The 15,826-nt window shown below is 37.5% G+C and overlaps 1 protein-coding gene across 4 annotated transcripts in view; it reads right to left on the bottom strand.

Moving 5' to 3' along the window:
• Positions 1–15,826, bottom strand: part of RAB27B (RAB27B, member RAS oncogene family) — a 137,176-nt gene that overhangs the window by 37,726 nt on the left and 83,624 nt on the right. The window lies entirely within an intron of this gene.

The raw sequence follows: 15,826 nt of genomic DNA on the forward strand, positions 1-15,826 counted from the left end.
CAGAGGTTGGGATAGGAGTGGTTGAAGGCAGGTAAGTGTCCCCTCCAGCCCAAGGGCAACCAGAGCAGCACTGTGAGTTTAAGGCAAGACTTGACCTCCCCATGTTCAAACTTTGTGCTTTCTACACTACATCAACTCTTCTGAGTGGCCAGTATTACAATTCTGAAGTCAGGAAAAATCAACCCAGGAATGTCATTTAAAACCATGCCCAGAAAAGCAGGTTGCTATCTGAAAAAAAAAAAAAAAAAAAAAAAAAAAAACCATGCCCAGATATGCTGTTGGCCAGGCAGTGACTCCATTTGCCAAAGTCAGATACCACCTTGGTGAAGCTGTATTTGTGCCATCATCTAAATATTCTATTTATCTTCCTCTTTATTCCTTATAAAAGGGAGTATTTTCTTTGAAAGTACAATATTAAAGAATATATATAAAATGCTAGATCATCAAAGATTTTATCTAAATAACCAAGAGTTATTGAGGATTTTATATTACTTTCAGCTTCTACCTCCCCACCCCTTACCACCTCATACCATACAATGAAATTTATTTCTTTATTTTTCTATAGTTACACATATTTGATTCAGTAGATATTTTCCAGAATGCATTATATTCTGGTAAGGTACCGCCAGTAGTAAATCTGCATAAAACTCCTATTACTTCCATAAATCAAACTGCATCTCCATTTAATTGTATTTATTATATGTAATTGAGTCAAGTTTTTTTGTTTACTCTTCTTCATTTTAAAAAAGGAAAATTGAATTGTTTACATCATTTATAAACTAAGATGGTTAAAAGAATGTTTGCCTTCAGTTTTCTGAAGCTCTTGCTTTTTCCTGCCTATAGGTCAACGGCCTATTCTTAAATGTCTTTGTATCTAGAGTCTGGGGAAATATGTGTACATTTATGTATGAATAAGTGCTTTTATCGTAACACTTCTTTACTCACCATTTGAGCCTATACTTTATAACTCTCTCCAAATTTTATCAGAAAATTCTTAGCACCAGTGGTAAGATGAATTCATAAATAAAAATGAGCACAGATACCTAAAGGAGACAGGCTTGGTGGAGTCAGTTTCATGTATATCTAACCTCATAATCAACATGCTTTTTCTAATTAACACGGTGTTCTTAACTGGAGTAGTCTGGTATGGGTAGAGGCCATAGCTTTCCTCATTTTTCTGGGATGCTCCATGTTGGCCTCTCCAATCCACAGGCAACTTCACACGTCCTCTTTCTACAGTAACTTTGGAAGCACCACAACAGTAGGCTGCTCAAACCTATATCCCCCCTCCCATTTACCAGAAAACTGGATAATTCCACCATTATAATAATTTCATCTGAAGCTCTTTAAAAATGTAAATGTCAGCATAACATGTATGATACTACTACATTTCATTTCAGCATCCCAGAAACATACATACAGAACTTTAGATCCCCATGGAAATCCTTCATAGAACAATAAAATAGGATTAGTGTCTTAGGCTTTTTTATTGTCAATATAAAAGCAATCCTATAAAGTCCATTTCTACATTATTTATAAAACTACAATTAAAAACATGACCCATAATGGGCTTTGTGCCATAAAGTTACTATTAGAATGTAATGACAGGAAAAGAAATGTGTCTCTCCCGATAAATCGATATACTTTCTTTAATCTGATAAGAGAAGCTATGGTACGCAGTATTTTTGTTTGTTTGTTTCCGTTGCCTGGAAGATCAGAATTCAGTTTTTTTCCTTAACATTTTAGTGATCAAAGGTTCCCTGGTTAAACTACTTTACCTCTCCCTACTCCTGGATTACGCAACTCTTTCTTTTTGCTTGTTTTTTTCTGGTTCCTTTAGCTACTTGACTGCATTTTTATCTCTAAACTATCGCAAACCCTCTGTAGGAAGACGTAAACACAGTTGATTCTTGTTAATCGTGGTAGTTTTGTTCTATAAAGTCACTCCAAATACTGAATTAGCGAATACTGAGCCATTGTTCCTAGGAGAAATATAGGATAAAGTTCCTGTGAGCCACTGGTCACCAACTGATCAATATAAACCTTGTTTTACGTGTATTCTAATAAGGACACCTTCCTTAATATTATGGTTGATTCATGAACATTGAATTCATGGCCAATAGCACCATAACTCATGCCTCAATGAAACTTATCTGACACACATATTTTCTTTATAAGGCACATCACAGCCTTCTCACACTTAAGAACATTAATCACTTCAGTGATATGCTTGGGAGACATTTTAAACAGAAAAACCACCACCTAAAAGCACAAAAACGGGAAACATGTTGGCATTAAATAAACCATGGAAAGGACACTTGTTTACAGCATGAGAAACCAAACGGAAAGAAACTAAAACAAGACAGAGTCAACTTGTTTGACCGCAGCTGGGAACGTGCACAGCAGAAGACTCAAAGTTTTCCCCATGTCCATGCATGTTTGTGAACGACCACAAAGACAGCAAGAGTGATGATCTTAGAGTTACACATAAATTTTAGCCAGTAGGCAAATGCACAAATCTACAAATGGCAAATTATGAGGACTGGTTGCATGACTTCCCCAAACTATTATAGTTTGGGGGAATTATTATATTTTGGCTAATTAGTGCATTAGCCACAGTTAGAATATCAAATTATGGAGTGGAGAGGAGGAGCCTGAGGGAATGGGACAGCTGCACTTTGATTATATTGTGGAAATAGCAGAAAGGTTTGAGCAACGGCAAGAGGAGCAGATCCCAGAGGAGCAGCCAGGGAGTCCCACAGGGGACTCAGGTCTCTGGGACAAGGACAGGAGAAGCAAGGCAAGCCTAAATGGACATAGCATTAACAGATTTCACAACTGTACTTTATCCTACTGCAGTGGCCCTATTATTACACCCATTATTGCTTAACTAGGGGAATTCAGGGAGACTTTTTTCTTCCCCGATAGATTCCTACGCTAAACTTAGTACAAATGTCAGGCTATATGACCAAGTATTGTAGTGCTAATATGTCTCAGGGAAAATAAACCCAATACATAATGTGTTGATTTTGGCCAAATTATTAGTAAAAGTTGTAACACGTGGATCTCAGGGGAGACTCTTCTTTCTAGTTGATGATGAAAAATGTTACTAAACCTAGAAGAACCACTCCCATCTCCTCCACACACCTCCATTTTCACACACATTAGGCAAAAATTGGTAGAAAGGCAGGTTGGGAAAGACACATGTGAATTTAATAGGACTGACAGCAGATCGGTCTGTTAGGATGCTGCACATAGTAGGTCCTCCAGGGATCAACAAAGTTAGCAGCCGGTCTCAGTTAAAGCTAATTAGTTCATGACATGAAAATTCAGTCTCATTTTCTGTCTCTTTGGGCAATCACTAATAAACCCTCTTGGATCTTTCATTCGGTGAAAATTACTGGGAATTTTAGCACCAGTGAGCTCTGTAGATATTTCAACCCACAGCTCTGTCATGGTTCGTGGCTAATTTAGTATCTTTTCCCACAAGGTTATTTCTCATGGAAGATATTGATATATAGAGAAGCCATAATCGTACCTGTGTTTTATTCATAAACTTGGCTTGGTTCTTTAAGTCACACCCTTGTTATTTCAGACTCCACCCTGATTACTATGACACTGAAACCATCTCATGGTTAAGGATTGGCTTTCCTTCGAGTTCTGAGGTGCCTGCACTTCCTGTCCTTCAGTTGGACTGTGATTCTGAACCTATCTGAAGGAGCCATTGACACACAAATTCTAGCATATGAGGGATGATTGTACTCATATTCAGGATTTTTAAAATTATTTTAATCTTGATTATCTGAAATGGAAGAAAAACGTATAGCTCCAGTTTGGCCAAAGTTTATAAAATATGAAGAAATTTTTCAAAGATTTCATCATTTACATTGATACTTCAGAAGAACAGAGATAATCCTCTTGTTACCATAAGACATTTTAACATGTTGGAATCAAATAGACTGAACTGAAGTTTAAGATATGTCTGATTTCCAAATAAACCAGTTTGCTCTAATATTACTGTGTAATAGTTTCACACTGGTCCCCTGGCCCGGCTGATACGCAGCAAACACAGACCAATGTGGCTTAAATGTTCCTTTACTCTTACTAATCAGCAGGTGCCACACTAGTTGTCCAACAGCTCCAGTGCCCCTAGTTCTGGGGAGCCAGGAGAGGAAACAGGAGAGATGCATTTGAATATATCCTTGATGCTATTTTTATAAAACCACTTCAAGCTCAAGTTCTCCTATCAGAAGCACCTTCTTATTACAGGGTGGCTTAGCACTACTAAAACAAAAAAATAATAATAAATTTTATTAAAAACCTAAAATTAGGGGCACCTGGGTGGCTCAGTGGTTGAGCATCTGCCTTTGGCACAGGTTGTGATCCCAGAGTCCTGGGATAAAGTCCCTTATCAGGCTCCCCACAGGAAGCCTGCTTCTCCCTCTGCCTATGTCTCTGTCTCTCTCTCTGTGTCTCTCATGAATAAATAAATAAAATCTTTTAAAAAATCTAAAATTATAGGTACACTATTACCACAAAGCTTTAATAAATAATAAATATAAAATATGTAAATATACTAAATACAAATGTTAAATACATTAAATTCTAAATAGGAAAATCAAAGGTTAAAATATAAAATATTTATTAAATATTTAAACATTGTACATGGTGCTAATTTGTTTTAATGCCTTTCTGAGCCTCAATCATCAGAAAAAGTTGTAGCACAAACCCTGGTCAGACTATGCTCCTTGCTGACACAACACCCAGTGACAAGTGGCATAAGCAAATTTGAAGGACAGTGATTAACTTTGTAGAGCTTTACAGTCTTTATTCATTAGAAAAGAATACAAATGCGAAAAAGCTACAAATGCATAAACTGAAGATACTTACAACAGATATTTTTGTCTGAAACTAGCAAATCTAAAGTAAAATGGTTGCAACTAACTCCCCAGACTAAGAATATTTTTTAAATAGGCATTTTTCTCTTAAAAGTAAAAGATAAAACTTACCAGCAATAAATTTCTTAAACTACATTGTAATCAATGTTTTGATTTCTGCTTTGACCCACACCATGGTAAAAAGGATTTCTACCTATCCTGTTTAAATGCTCCCACTGGTTATTTTCTTTGTCTTTCTTGGTATTACCATCTAAGCTTTAATGGACTTCAGACTGTCCTGATAAATCACATTATGCTTAAAAATTAGTTCAAAATATCTATCTAAATTTCTGTTCAAACATGAAGCTTTACAGAACGCTTTTTCTGAAAAATAGTTTAAAACCTCGTGTATTTGAAGAGACTGGAAATGAATTCAGTGCATTTGATGAAGTGTTCTAGTAGTTTTGCAAAAGATAAATTTTTTTTAAATCCCATAAAATCCTTCTAAAAAAATTCCTGTAGTTATCTGACCTAGGTTTTTCTTATGGTGGGATAAATAGAAGACTGCTTACATAACCCTTCTTACAAACAAGTAGGTCAACTACTTCCATGTCAGTTTTCTAAATTTCACTGACTTGAAATTATCATTTGGAGATAAGCCAAGCACAGATAGAAAACCAGGTCCAAATTTTCCCATGATGAACTAATTAGTTTACTTTGGGCTATTTCTTACATAGCAGCCTTCTGCTATCATCAGACACTTGACCTACCCTGTTGTTGCTTAACAACACTTCCAAATATGTTAACGTGGCAAATGTGGGACTCTGTTTTACTTACCATAATCAATAAGGTATATTTTTATCTCTAAGGAGAATCAAACTGTTATCTTTATGATTTCTATGAATTGTTTAAATCCTCAATTCTGGACCATTTTATTTTCTGTAATACATAGGCTTTCCTAGACCGACAGGTTAGACATTGGACTGAATAGTATACTGGTGTCTATTTCTGAAGGTAACAACACAGAGGGCAGTCATGGTTTTAAAGATTACTCTAAAATTACCTAGATGCAATCAACCAAGAGATCTTTGGTGTCATGTATCTAAAAGGTTGGCCATTTAGTTTGCACTTGTGGGCCTAGACCTGTTTGGAGATTATGCAGCTCATCTCTTATACCAGCAGTTGGCTGAGGTTGGCTCAGAAAAATGCTACTATTCCTGATGGAAAAAATGCTTAGGCTGGTTAATCCATTACAATTACTTCAGTCTGCAGACTAACCACAGTGTCTGCCAGCTTACCACCTGAGTCTACTTACACATATTTGTAATGTTGACCCAAGAGACAGGAAATGGAGAAATTACTGTCAAGAATACATAGTCAAGGGTTATGGGCAATAATGGTGAGCAAGCCTCAAACTCTATCCCAGGGCCACTTCTCTTCCTGAGGATTGACTTAAGAGACTCTACAGAAGGACACCAATGACCCTGTCTACAAAGGGATGTGACAGTATTTTCAGAACTAGGGATTTGAACACTTATCTAACCCAGGATCTGCCCTTAATGATGGAAGATTCTATATGGTAGCTGCTCCAGGATTTTCAGGCCATAGTATCACCAACCACATGGACCACATTAGCTTCTATTTATGAAGTTCTTTTTTTTGCCCCAAATTGTTCCCCTACAATTCTATTTGCACAATTGCAATTTGTAACGTGATACGTGCCTTTGGATTTTTGCTACATTAAGTAAATTAGCTGCTTTTGGTCATTGATACTGTAGCAGAAATTAACTCATTAGAAAGACTGGTCAAGGGCAGCCCGGGTGGCTCAGCAGTTTAGCGCCTGCCTTCAGCCCAGGGTCTGATCCTGGAGACCCGGGATCAAGTCCCAGGTCAGGCTCCCTGCATGGAGGCTGCTTCTCCCTCTTCCTGTGTCTCTGTGTCTCTCATGAATAAATAAACAAAATCTAAAAAAAAAAAAAAAAAAAAAAGACTGGTCAATAAGCCATTAATTTCCTACCTGGGAAGCAACAAAATATCAAAAGAGAGAAAGACGGGCTCTGAGAAAGTTCTGACAAAGAATGATTTTCCCTTGACATGTACTAAAAAGGAAGTTCTTTGCTCCACTTTCAATGAAAAAAAAAAAGACTTAAGGAGACAATTTTACCTCCGTGACAAAATAGACAATGTAATAAAACTTTTTGTCCAGGAAAGAATTTAGGGGCCATAGAGAATGCCTGGCCTTATCAGAGGCTTACTTATTTCCAATTATGTAGGAGAGGATATAGCATTTTTCTAAAAATGTCTATAAAAAAGAATCTGTCAATTCTTTCTTAATACAGCTTCAGAACAGAAGCAACTAGTGTTAAGAATTTTATGAATTTACTCATAGACACCACCGCTATAGTGTAAATGTACTTCTGGAAATTCAACAATGGAATGATTATCATAAATGTCTTTATTCTCCTCTTATTTTATTTTATTTTATTTTTTATTCTCCTGGTAAATGCTAGTCCCAACTCATTTCAGATCCAGTGAAGTAAGGTAATTTCAAAGTAATGGGAATAAAGTGATTTTTGCTGCTTAAAAGAATCAAAAAGATATGGAAGCAACCCAGTGTTCATCACTGATGAATGGATAAAAAAGTGCAGTCTATATATACAGTGGAGGATTACTCAGGGCACCTGAGTGGTTTAGTGATTGAGCGTCTGCCTTTGGTCCAGGTTGTGATCCCAGGGTCCTGGGATTGAGTTCCGCATCAGTCTCCTCACAGGGAGGCTGCTTCTCTTCTCCCTCCCCCTATGTCTCTGCCTCTGTGTGTCTCATGAATAAATAATTTAAAAAAAAAAATCTAAAAAAAAATAAAAATAAAAAGAATGAAATCTGGCCATTTGCGGCAAATATGGATGGACCTAGAGGCTATAAAGCTAAGTGAAATAAGTAAGTCAGAAAAGGACAAATACCATATGATTTCACTCATATGTAGAATTTAAGGGGAAAAAAAACTCATGAACAAAGAAAAAAAGAGACAAACAGAAAACCAGAATCTTAAGTATAGAGACCAAACTGATGGTTGCCAGAGGGGAGGTTGGTGGGGGCATGGGTGAAATAAAGGGAATTAAGTGTACACTGATCTTGATGAGCACTGAGAAACGTATAGAATATTTGAGGCATTATATTGTACACCTGAAACTACTGTAATACTGTATATTAAATAGAATTGAATAAAGATAAAAATAAAAAGAAATATTCAAGATCCAGTCTACTCCTTACTTTCCTTAATTAGTGCTGGATTTGATATCTGCTCCCAATATCTGGGAGTGCTAGAAAGTATACCAAGCCAAAAGAAAAACCTTAAATAGATTAAAAAAAAAAAAAAAAGAAAACCCTTTACTTCTGCCTTTGTATGCCCTTTTCTCAAGATCCTGTGGTTTGGAAAAGACCTCACTGTCACCCACATCATTTAGTTCAATTTTCCCTTTAAGTCATTCCTGGGCTGATTTTGGCAATCGTGCTAAAAGAAACTAAACTCATAAAGATTATGGCTGGAAGACCCGTGAGGCATGTTTGTTTAACCTTCTTTCATCTTTTTCATCTTTGCAAATATATTGTGTAAATGCCTGAAATCTCAAGAAGATATATGTAAAAAATTTACCCCAAACAGAAAGCAGTAGCAAGAAAAAGTAGAATTTGCAAAACTGTGCCCACTAAAATGAAAATGATCAAGCTTTTTATTTTCTTACACAGTAACAGAGATTTGAAAACTGATGCATTAAGTGAATGCATTCTTTTGGTGGCAATATTTCTTTTCTTTTCTTTTTTTTTTTTTTTGGAGGTAATATTTCAAAGCTGGAAATGATGGTGACTGCTGTCCGTCTTTAACCAAGGACTTGTTATTAATGCAAATTTTCACCCTTGACAATGAGATCAAAGAATTATAATTGATAGTGACCTACAAAAGTCCATCGTAAGTGACAGCTTTTATGAAAAACACATTCGTGCAGAACAAGATGTCAGAAATGATGTATCCATAACAAAGAATGCTTTACACACCAGGAATCCAGAAGGTACAGAGAGAACACCTCAACCGGACAAGTGGGCATGCAGAATGTTCTCAAACTAGTTACTAATAATCAGAAATACTTGAAATGGAGAGTGAGAGGCAGTCAAATGATTGTATAAAGAATATTTTTCAATGCAATAAAATATTCCCCAGACTTTTTTCAAGCAGTGAACCAGAAAGCATATTATCATGGGGATGAAAATGGGATGGGAAAGAGGAGGTAGGAGAAAGAGAAGAAGTCTCCTTAATGGGGTCAATCACTTGACATATATTTACATTTGACAATATTTTACGTTTTGTTGGATATTGCAAAAGTAATCAGTACTAGAGAATTAGTCTTTAAGTCTTAGAACATCAAGATACTTTTTATATTTTGGTAAGTAGATCTTGAGATTAAAAGTGTCATAAAGTCCGTCATAGCAGAGCTAGAACAAAACTACTGAAGAAAATGGGAGGGAACTGGTTTTTAAATGGACACTGGCTGGGTATCAGTTCTTAAGGCATGGTACTAATTATTAATTAAGCTCAAATAAATAGACTTCATTCCCTTTGGGAATCTGTTAGGTTTTCCATTCTCTGGTACTGGAACACATTCCTAACTGAGGCACCCGTCATTTTTCACAAGGGGCTGCCGAGAGAGAATACAGAACAATTGTAGAGAAAGGAATTCTAGAGAAAGGGAAGGGCTACTTGAAGTGACTGCCCACAAAAAGGGATAAATGATGTCATATGCATAAACTAAGAGCTAAAGACATTTTTAACATATTCTTCCAATTTAACAATAATGATAATAATAATGATGATGAATATATACCTATAATTAGATATAATCTTCAATTTCCCCTCTTCTCAGAACTGAAATGTCTTTATTAGCCAAAGCACATCAGTGCTTACAGAAAAAGAAGAAAATCAGGAGTCCTGTGTTACGGCTACTACTTCTCCCTGAGAAGAGAAGTACGGCACTTGCTTTTACGGATTTGGCCAGCATATCTCTGTGGTTGTCACTGGCCTGACCTCTTCTAGGAGGTTCAGATTCCAGAAGCCATTTCCCTGAATATATCCAGCTGAATGAGCACAGGTACCCCATATGTCATAGGTCTTTCTCCCCCAACGTGGTTCATGTTTTTTTATGATTAATTTGAATTTTGGGGACCACCTTCCATTCGTTCTACTGCTTCCTTAAAACCAGCAATTGGGACTTTATAAAATTCCCTTCTTTCTCCCAATAGCTGGTCAACGCCATTCTTGTTATTTCTCTAATTGGACTCCTCTTCTCCAACCTTACAATCACTGAGCTCACTTCAGATTTTATTTCCTATACCTAACTGAGCTCTCTAGTTTTAACCCCTTTCGGTGTACCTGTTTATTATCACAATACTGCATTGAAACCACTAACTTAAACCTTGCTCAGTCACAGTAAAACTATCTTTTCACGGATCTCTTTCATGTACCAGACTCTATGTTCTTCAAGAGCAAGAATTGTCTTATTCATCTTTTATAACCAAAATAACAAATATGCCACTGACACATCATAGGCGCTTTATGACCTTTTTTCAATAAAAAAAAATTCAGATACGCAAAAGTTATGCCAGAAGTTAAATTGCTAGTATCTGTTTTAATATGGTGAGCTGATCTTTTATTGCAATACAATCCATTGTCAACTTTGACATAACTAATGCCATTTTCTCTAAAGTTTATGCTTTCTGGGTAGAATCTGTGCTCACCAAAGGGTGTCAATAATTCTTTGAGTTCTTGTTTTCAGCTTCTGGATCAAGTTATCATGCACAATAACAGGTTTTCTATTAAAAAAAAAGACTAATTGGAAAAAGACTAATTAAAAGACTATTTCCTTAATCCTCCTATTCCAATTTCTACACACTTTTAAAAAAACATAGTTCCTGAAAAATAAGACAAAAATGTTTATAAAATATTATGACACAAACATGGCATCTTTTTTTAAGGGTACAGACAACATTTAGGAATTTGAATTGTTTCTTTTTTCTTTTGAATTACTTCTGTTCTCACACAGCCAAGACAATCCTCGCCTGTGGATATTTATATGACATTACTACTTGAGATTGAATGCACCAGACTGCAAGTCTTTATTTACTAAAATTACCCTAATTCAACACCTTCCAGGAAATGATAGGAAAGGAACCTCTGGTTTCCTGGGCCTCACGCATGGGTTTATTTTAAATGTCAGAGGGTACTTTGAGAGAGTGAACAACCGCAAGGAGTCAGAGCCGTGAAGACCACGCTTGATTAGAGACACTGCTGGGAATTAGAAAGAAGAACATTTGTGATTCAAGAGAAATCCATCTTTGCAACAACTGTTATTATCATACAGTCGCTTTGCAGAGAAAACCACATAGAAGTCCTAGAAGTCAAAGACTTCCTCCCAGTTCGTACAGGAAGCAGATGCACACCAGGCCTTCTCCACATCTGCAGAGGAGACCAAGCACAGGGGTTGGGGCAGCTTTCCCCATCGGAGGACAACACACACCGGTGCTTACTCTCCACTTTTCATCTCCCCCTCACATTTATCTAGGAATGCTCTTATCCCCAGATACAAGGGATCAGATCAAGGGTAAGATAACAAGGATAATAAAGGTCATTTGGTTCAATGTCCCAGTACAGGCCACGTCTACAACAAATAATTCTGAGAATGGCGCATTCCTTGGTCTTCTTTGGTTTTATCCAGTCCCTGCGATGACTCCCTGAGCGGTCTTTCCAGCCTCACCTGGTGCCCCTCTCCGACCCCTGCCTTCTCCGAAACCCTCTGAAGCTCACTGAATGCACCAAGCTCTTTCCTGGGTGGAGATCTCAGCAGGTGCTTTGGCTCTGTCTCAAATGTTCGTTCTCCCCTAACTGTCCACGGGACTGGCACCCAGACCCTTCAGTCTCAACCGAAACAGTTTCCTCAGACAGGTCTTCTTGACCAATCCCAACATTATTCTTTCCCATTTAAAGTAGTTACTTGTGGTCACAATAACTTCTCAACTTCCTATGATTTTACTTTTCTTTCAGTTGTTGTCAATTCCTTCCCAGTTTGGAACACGATTTTCTTTTTTGTAGAGAGAAGAGGGAAGCACAATAGAAACTAAATAATTCTACTTTCACTCACATCCATTAACATCCTTATTCACTGCTTTGCTTTAAACAATGCTAGAGGAATCTTTGGCTCTCTGGGTTCAGCCCACTCTGGGTTGTAATCCTCTTCATACTGTCTTGACAGCTCACAACACCTTTGTAGGTATTTCTAATTATGTGTCCCTTTGTTCATCTGTTCTACAAGCCAGTTTTTAAAATTGATTTTACTAGAACCTCTATGTAAGCCTCATGAATTTCTCTAGTGGTCTCTCTTTGGGGATTACGTGAAATGCTTTTTCCAGCATTTGTTAAAGTTAGTTTATCTGAATTCCTTGTTTTTAAGAACTCTGTCTTCTGTCAAAGTTGCCAATGATTCCAAGTTGTCACAAGCAATGATCACTTCCTGGTCCTCCTCTCACTCTGCATCTTCACAACATCTGACACAAGTCACCATTCCCTTTCTCTGGGAACACTTCCCGGCTTGGGCTCCATGATGACACTCTTTTCTGGGGGAAAGGGGAGTTTTTTACTGGCTCCTCTGCAAGTTTCCTTGATGTTAGAACAAGCCAGAGTGAGGTCCTTCGGTGATATCCTCAAGACCAAGAGCATCCATGGACTCTGTATCTCCTAGTTTCTATGTGTATCTATGACTTCTTCCCCAAACTCTGTAACCAAAAGCTTGGATTTGACATCTCCACATGGATACCTACACATACCTCAAGAGGCTCAAAATGAATTCTGCATTTACCTTCCAATTTTTTTTATTCTCTTAGCTTTAATCACCTTAGGAGAGAGCTTCACCATGAGTCTTGTATCTCCATACAAAACCCAGTGATCATTTTGGTTCTTCCTTTTCTTCAACCCACCTCCTTATTTGGTTTGTCAGCAAGTCCTGTCAGCTCTGCCTTCAAACAGGTCCTGAATCTATTTCTTTCTTTCCACGACCACTGTTCCAACCCCGATCTATGCCACTGTCATCTGCTGGCCTCGCCCCTACTTGGTATCTCTTGTTAAGGAGGGCAGCGTGATCATTTAGGAAGATGGCCCTCTCTGGGGTTTTTCCTCTGAATCATACAGCATTCTTCTACCCTTCCCAGGTCATTCTCATTATTTCATAATTAATTTTTATTGTATTTATTTTATTTATTTTTTAAGATTTTATTTTATTTATTCATGAGAGACACAGAGAGAGAGGCAGAGACATAGGCAGAGGGAGAAGCAGGCTCCATGCAGGGAGCCTGACACGGGACTGGATCCCGAGACTCCAGGATCATGCCCCAGGCTGAAGGCAAGGTGCTCAACTGCTGAGCCCCCCAAACGTCCCTAAATTAAAAAAATACATATCATTGAAATTCGGGTAATTGCTAATTTGTATTTTGACTTAGATGTCTATTTTTCTAAGCTAGAATTTAATTTCCATGCTATTAACCTCTATTATCCACTGGCTTGGAAGGATACCAAGACTCCGGATATGCTTAGTATCTGTTGAACAAATTTTCAATAGGCAATATCTAAATCACAGTGTCTTCTCACCTCGTTCAGAATAAAAATCAAAAGTCAGCATGTTTTTTAGGACTTTCAAAGCCCTCAGTGATCTGGCTCCATTATCACCCATCCCCCATCTCTTGCTAACCCGGCCCCTCTCCAGGTGTGCAGGCTTCTTTGGTTCCTGGAAGATGCCAGGCAAACCCCTGCTTGTTATCCTTTCACTGTGGAAAACTCTTCCTCCTCATAACCACATGGCTCACTCTCTGACCTCCTTCAGACCAATATTCAAAGTTCATCTTCTCAGGTACCTGATTTAAAATTTCAACACTCGCTGGGCCAGGCTGCCTACACTCTCTGCGTGCATCTTCTGCCTTAGATTCTCTCCCAGCATTTATCTCTAATGTATTATAGATTCAGCTTGCACGTATCTTGTTGACTCTCTCTCTCTGCGGTGAAAGGCAAGCCTGCATGGGGCCAGAGATTTTTGTCTGTTTTTGTTTTGTCCAATTCTGTCCACATAAACCCCAGAATAGTGTTTGACACTAATAAATATTTATTGAATAAATGAACAAGAAACTTAAATAACTTTTCTTAATACATGAAGCAGTTGTTTACTTAAAAAGACAATTTATTTGGGCACCTGGGTGGCTTATTGGTTGAGCGTCTGTCTTTGGCTCAGGTCATGATCTCGGGGTCCTCGGATTGAGTCCCACATCAGACTCCCCGTGAAGAGCCTATGTCTCTGCCTCTCTCTGTGTCTCTCAAGAATAAATAAACAAAATCTTAAAAAAAAAAAGACAACTTGCTAAAGATTTTTTTGATTATGCATTAAACAGAGTTTTACTCTCATTACTGAAGACTAGGCAAATTTCCTTCATTCAAGGAAAGACCTATGAGAGAAGGTAAATATTTGGAAAGCATGAATAATGATTGTGTGAAACAAATTAAGTAATACAACTCCACTTATCGGGTTTGCAGGAGGCTTTTATTATGCTTAGTGATGTTGCTGCTTCCTACTACTGTATAATAAACTTCAGCCCTGTGTACACCTAATAATGAGTAAAGAATCATTCTCCTTTAGCCACCAGCTCTAGAAAGTGACCTACTCTTCATGGGAAACACCTGGTTTGTCCTGTCTGTTTTTACTGTAATTGTTTTCTTGCATCTTGACACTACAATTTCTTGCTCAAGAGCTGAACTATTGGTTAAGCTACCTTGATGAATCAACTCAAGAAACTGGATTAATTGTGAGCTGAGCTTTATGTGAATAGTTGGCCTATGTGTCATGCTCTACTGATCTGAAAGACCAAAAGTCTAACCTGAAACTTCCCAGAGTGAGGGTGGGAAAAGAACAGATTTCTCTTCTGGACTACCTGAGGTTTTGGCTGACTTCCACTTTTCTAGGAAAAAAAAAAAAAAAGCAGTTAACTAAACCAAAGGCAACTCAGACACCAGCAGATAATTTTAGAATAAGCTGGTGTGCTGAGGAGCTGAGGAGACCAATTTATTAGGGTTCCCTTCTCTATCAGGTCAAATATTCCTGTTCCAGAAACGGCCTAGGAGAGTTGTCATTTGCTTAATATTTGACACATTCCCTTTATTTCTTCTTGGCAACTACGAGAACAGGCTCATCCAGTTCCATCTGAAATCTTTTGTTTTCCTTTTGAAAATAATGATGGTAATATTTTATGAGAGGCCCATAATCCTTAAGCAGAAAAGCCTCATTAATATTAAACTATCTGTCAAGATTACCCTGTTCTGGTCATCCGTAAGAATCCCCTTTTGCCTTCAAAAAGGGCTGATCCCATCTAGGTAGAGGATCATGCTAAAAACAAACAAACAAACAAAAAAAAAAAAAACTATGAAAACGAACTCTTTAGGAGGAATGGCACAAGGCAAGTATGGCTCTCACTGAATACTACGACGTGGACTTTATAATAACTTGAAGATTCAACAAACTTAAGTGTCTAAGGCTGTAATGCCAAAGTCCATCTTTTCTATTAACTTCTCAAATTTAGAATTATACAAACATGCATATCAATATATTTACTTATTAATAATATCACTAAATCCGGGGGACCGTAACTAAATACTAATATACATTTTTAAGGCTTAGAACTAAATCAAAATTCATAGCTACTGTTATGTTAAATGGTAATTTTGCTGCTAATAACCCGGGAACTACGTTTATTAATTTGGGCTTAATTTAATAATGTACCACTTAATCAACTGGAACCCTTAGACCCTTAATTTTAGATCTTGAAATAAAAAGCCGGCAAGCACGTTATTACAGGTGTGGTGACTTCAGCCA

Source organism: Canis lupus, chromosome 1 (genome assembly GCF_048164855.1).
Source record: "Canis lupus baileyi chromosome 1, mCanLup2.hap1, whole genome shotgun sequence".
Lineage (NCBI taxonomy): Eukaryota > Metazoa > Chordata > Mammalia > Carnivora > Canidae > Canis > Canis lupus.